This window comes from Schistocerca nitens, chromosome 1, assembly GCF_023898315.1.
Source record: "Schistocerca nitens isolate TAMUIC-IGC-003100 chromosome 1, iqSchNite1.1, whole genome shotgun sequence".
NCBI lineage: Eukaryota > Metazoa > Arthropoda > Insecta > Orthoptera > Acrididae > Schistocerca > Schistocerca nitens.
In genome coordinates, this window is record NC_064614.1 from 400,273,970 (window position 1) to 400,279,969 (window position 6,000).

Below are 6,000 nucleotides of genomic sequence, written 5' to 3' on the forward strand. Positions count from 1 at the left end.
GTGGTCATACTGCTTGTTATTTGAGATGAAGATAGCTGTCCTTCTAAAAGCTGTAGTGATTCAACTACACACGGCTAACAAAATTAAGACGTAACCTGCTATGTTCTCTAGTTCAGTTACGAATCAAGCCATATGTAATGATCGTGACTCATCCCTGCCACAAAATTTTCGCCAAACTACCATAAAATACCTAGTCAATCGTCCTTGTTGTACATCAGATGTGGTGTGGAAGAAAACACTCTCTGATTTCTACTAACAAAATCTTGACCGTTTTGCCTAACATTTATCTCTGCATACACAGTTAAGTACGGTACAACTGCATGCCCATGTGGTTATGATGATGTGGCAGTAGGACATTTACTTCAAAGTGAACACACAGTGCTCAGACCGACACTTATTATTATGTTTACTCGCATCTGCATATATAGCTCCAAGCGGGTGTATGCAGCTCTGCTGTCGCTGACTGTTGCATTAACCTTAATGGCGGAAACCACAATTCCAAAAAATACAGTGCCTAAATAATTACGCATTAAATTCACTCACAGAAAATACAGTGCACCCATGTTTCAGACTCATAAAAAGACTCTTAAAATAGCAGTGGTAGCAGCGCAAAAAGTGTAAATGCAAGAAACAGGCGTAGGTTTGGAAACAACTACAGTAATTGAGGTCAACAATGTCTACATTAATAACAAAATTTCACTAACATGACATTTATTTTAAAGAAGAAGAAAACTGAAGATTAGTTTCTTTGAGGAAGCTCCAAATAGAAAGTCTACAATTTTAATAGCTGTGTTAGTCTTTGACGAGAGCTAACGTACATGTCCTTATCCGTTAGGACACAGGCGGTGAGGTGCAATGCTGCCGGCAGCTTATAGTTGCAGACGACTTATTGAAATCAACTCCTTCATGTGTAGAAGCTGCAGATGAATTGTGTCATGTCGAATTTTACTTTCCACTAGGCGACGATTTCATCAGTGGCATATTATAGGCCATTGGATAGTTGGACATTGTGACTATTGTTGCCAACATTAAGCTTTGCACGAACCGTTTATTTTGTTTCTCGTGCACAACGCTGAAGTAACACAGTTCATAAGATGGTTTTAACGTTATATCGATCGTGGAATTACAATCCTTTCATTCACCACGCGAATAACGTGACCGCAAACTCGCCAGTTGCCAGTAACATGCACAATCATATTAAACAGTTTCTATACGCCTCTGGCACTATTAACGCTTCATGCATACGGTAGTCAGCGACGGCGCGAATATGCATTGAAGTTATAAAGTATTTAAAATTCACACGGCACACGAACACACTCATTTCCAGAACACCTTAAACACAACGTCGCCTGTCCATAGCTATGTTGTCATAGTTGCGCGACACAGTTTGTTTGGCGGTTTTAGACAGTCCAGTTTCCCTGTCCGCTCTAAATGTTTTTACAGTCCATTACAGGAAGGAGAAGAAATGTATTTCATCAGTTTCGTTCGCACCGATTGTTTTTTGAGATGATATAGAGAGCACACATTTAACCTCCCTCCATATTCTGTGTACAAACATCAGTGCAACACACGCTCTAATCACACTATTCGATCCTCACAATCGATATTCTGATCGCTCTCGCTCTGCTTGTACAATGTCTCAGTATACATGTTCCAATGAAAATTAATGCAATAAATGATAAACAAAGAATCAAAATATTTTACACCTTCAGTAAACAAGAAAATCTAATTAGTAGTGTCGAAAAGGGAAATAATATCAGTTGCGCGTTATTATTTTCATTAAACAATTGCTCATTACACTATAGAAAAAAAATAAACACTATGCCATATCAACAGATATTCGTGTACGACTGTGAGAATGGAAAGAAACAAAACAGAAAAAACGTCTTATATAGGTCGCAACTAGCGACGTCTTCACAAAGCCTAGCGCGAGCATGTGGCATCTGGTGAGGCATGACAGTTTAAAAACACAGCTGTCTTGAGATTGATTTCCCTGAATTTGATTCAAACTGATACAACCAACATTAAGCAAATGAGCACATATTTTGCTCTCATGTTTAATTGACGACTATACATCTTGCTAAATGTCATCACTGAAATAAAATTCATCACTTTAACTGTCACATACTATATAACCATTCTTCAAAGTTGCTGCTTCAGAGTCTACTGATATAAAAGTTGTGAATGCAACAAGGCTTAGTACAACATCCGAGAACTCTCTTTTCTTATCATATAAGATAAAATATTGAAATATCCTCGCGTTTAATACAGCTTATGATACTGATAGTACTCATTACTTGGTGTGCATGAAAGGTCACAAGACCAATATTTTCTGAATCCATTGCATGTGTCTTTTTCTTCAAGGTATTACAATGTTTGAACACAGTACATTTAGAAACTCTAATTGAAAATTACTTTCAGTGATACGAGTCTCATTTCCTCAAGAATAAATCTTTAATTGAGCAACTGGTTAGATATGATTATTAAATATGGATGTTTTTCCTGCTAGGATAGGCCAAAAAGTTATATAGCTTCAAAGTGAATTTACCAATGTGACTGGTAGCACAGATCGTTAACGATAATTTGGAGATCAATAATGCAAATATAGTTCGTCATTATCTGTGTAATTCTGTTACTTCTACAAATATTTTTTATAAATATTTTGGATACTTTGATTGCAGCAAAGGTGCGGCTGTACTGCAACAGTAATAATAGGCTATGATTGAGGGAGAGGACTGAGATGTGTTTGATGTATTTTTTCGATAAATACTTTTGATCGTTGATAGACAAACACTTACTTCCAGATCTAACCGTCTTCTATGGCTTTTTCGTTTAGTTGGTGCCAGTCACTGATCGATGGTCATAGCGCTTCATGCTGGTCCATTAACTATGACATGCAGACATTGAATGAGAGGCATTTAGATATTTCCACTAAAAGGGGGAGGGAGGGGGACTTTATTCCTATTGTCTGAGAGTAACTTGCTCAAGAGTAGTGAGGCCCTGCAACTGTTAGTGGAGAGCATGACGATGTTGGCCAGGGGCAGACTGAGAGCAGGGGCAGAGTGGAAGGGAGGGGAGGTCAGTGACCTTGAAAATAACAAGTACAATTGCTTCCGTTTTAATCTGACACTGGAAACATGATCTGTTGAATGCTGACACAAAAAGTGCTGACACTGGAAATTACTGGCATTAGAACTTGTTGGACCAGAACTGGCATTGCTACCCTACTAACATAAAATTCCTCCTGGCGTAATGACCCCCGAATTTGGTAAAAATTCTTAATTTAATAAGGGTAAAAAACATATGTGACAAAGTCATTTTTTCCATTTATGTATCGGCGGAAAGATGCTTCTATCAGAGCACAAAAAAGGCGAAGATGCTCCTATTTAAGGGACAATGACTGGAAAGTGGAGTAACAGATGCCTTATTCGACATTCCTCAGCACCTTTAAAAATTTTCCCAAAAAGTTTGGCCTGCAAATGTATTCACACACTTTTTAAAATGGAACTCAACTCTCATTCCCATAACTTCTACTGACTGTAATTCGCCCACACTCACTAGTCCATCACTGTACGTAGCTCAAGTCCATCCACACCCACTTGCCTACTCTCACTCACTCAGTCAGACCAAGTACTTCTCATTATCTTTTGCATCCCTCTCTAACTAAGATAACGGCCTTTCCACGTTGCTAACAGTGGTCCCCACTCATCACTGAAGTTAAGTAACGTTGGGCTGGCTGGTACTTGGATGGGTGACTGTTTGGGGCTTTATGGTCACGCAAGTAGCTGAAGTGGAATCCAATTGAAAGACGTGTACCACAGATGGTTTTTTTTTTCTGTCTCCAGTCCTACAACCATAGTGTCCTTTGTACTGTTCTACTACTACTGTCACCTCTCACTGTCACTGCACCACTCTTGCTCTCTGTTATTGCTAAATCTCGTTCATTCCTTCCCACTGTTGCTGTCTCTTCTCACTGTCACTACCTCTCTCTTCATCGTAGTCATAGAGTCTGCCCTGGGGAGAACAGTGCAATGAATTCAGACTTTTATGAGTCTTGAAAGACTTACGTAAAAATGTACAGAAAAACATTTATCATTGAACGTAACATTATTTAAAAATAATATCCATTTACTACGCATATCATTCTATGTTTGTGTTGAAAATATTAATAACCGTGAAACAGTCAAATGATTTTATTTAATTATTTACTCTGGTCTTCATCTTGGATGGGGACAGGCGTGGTTAAATGTATGTATTTATTTGCTCTTAAATTCTTTATTCATGTATCTTTAGCATCCCTACATGCTAGGAAATTAATAACTTACTTTTTTGAGAATATTGGAACGCGCATTACAGCGCGAATCCGTGAATGATTGTTGTAGGCTATTTACTCGGCCGCAACGTCTCATTTGAATATCTCCAATATTAAACGCCACAGAGCCGCGGCAATAACTCACAAACTTTTAATTTTAATTATATTATTTATCTTCAGTGTCATTTTAATTTATCTGTAGAGATTAATAACAGTTTTAATTAAAGTCTTGTGGTTACCGCTTAATGGGTATCTTTTATGTCACAGAAATTAACTTACTCCAAAATGATCATTGATAAATATGCCACAATAGTATTTCTCTATGCGAACTCTAGGCATTAAAGCAGTATTAATTTCAATGAAATTGCTATGCAAAAAGAACTTGAGATGTTTTGTTAACATACGAGCTAGTGCGGTGCTTCAGACCGCTCTTTACGTGTTTCATATTTCTGGAATTAAGCTTTCAAATAATATTTCCATAAAAGTGATTGTGTAATTTGCCCGTGATATGTTCTATTGTCACTTTAGAGTGTGTTGCGTCATCTGATGTGTAACTATCCATGCAGATTATACAGTTTAATGTACTGCACATGTACACACGATTAAAGCACACCACAAGACGTAGAGAACGGAAGTCAACATACATATTAAAAAACAACGTAAGTCTCACTCTCGTTGTCCCTGGCTCTCACCTACATACATTGTCTCCCTCTTTATTCCTTTCCCACTGGCTTTGTCTCCTTTAGTCGTTTCCTAACACTGTTCTGCCACTGTCAACTATGTTCCACCGCCAATGTGTCTCTCTCTTTCTCTAAAAAATGGTTCAAATGGCTCTGAGCACTATGGGACTCAACTGCTGTGGTCATTAGTCCCCTAGAACTTAGAACTACTTAAACCTAACTAACCTAAGGACATCACAAACATCCATGCCCGAGGCAGGATTCGAACCTGCGACCGTAGCAGTCGCACGGTTCCGGACTGTGCGCCTAGAACCGCGAGACCACCGCGGCCGGCTTCTCTTTCTCTCACACTGACATTGCCTCCTATATTCTTTCTATACCACAGCCACTACATACTATCTCCCAGTATTTATTGCTTTTCCACCTCCTTCCCACTGCCACTGTCTCCTTCTCTCCCTCATGTCAGACTTTATTTTAAAAAAATTTAAAGGTGGTATGGAACATAGAATCAGGCAACTGGTTCCCCGTTTTTCAATCATAGTCTTTTCAACAGGAGCATATTCGTCTGTGCTCTGATAGGAGCATTTTTTCCGCTGGTTCCCGTCTTCTACCTGCCACAGCACGGCATGTCACTCATATGACAAGAACTTTATTGATCTGTAAAATTTTGATTGTTTACTTATGTGAAACTGAAATAACGCAACACTAATTTTGTACCTCAGGCAACGGCCTTACAGCAGTGAATACAGCGGTTCCCGTCGGATCACCGAACGTAAGCGCTGTCGGGCGTGGCCGGCACTTGGATGGGTGACCATCCGGGCCGCCATGAGCCGTTGCCAATTGTCGGGGCGTACTCAGCCTCGTGATGCCAATTGAGGAGCTACTCGACCGAATGTAGCGGCTCCTGTCAAAGAAAACCTCATTACGAGCGGGAGAGCGGTGTGCTGAACACACGCTCCTCCTATCCGCAGCCTCAGCTGACGATGACACGGCGGTCGGGTGGTCCGG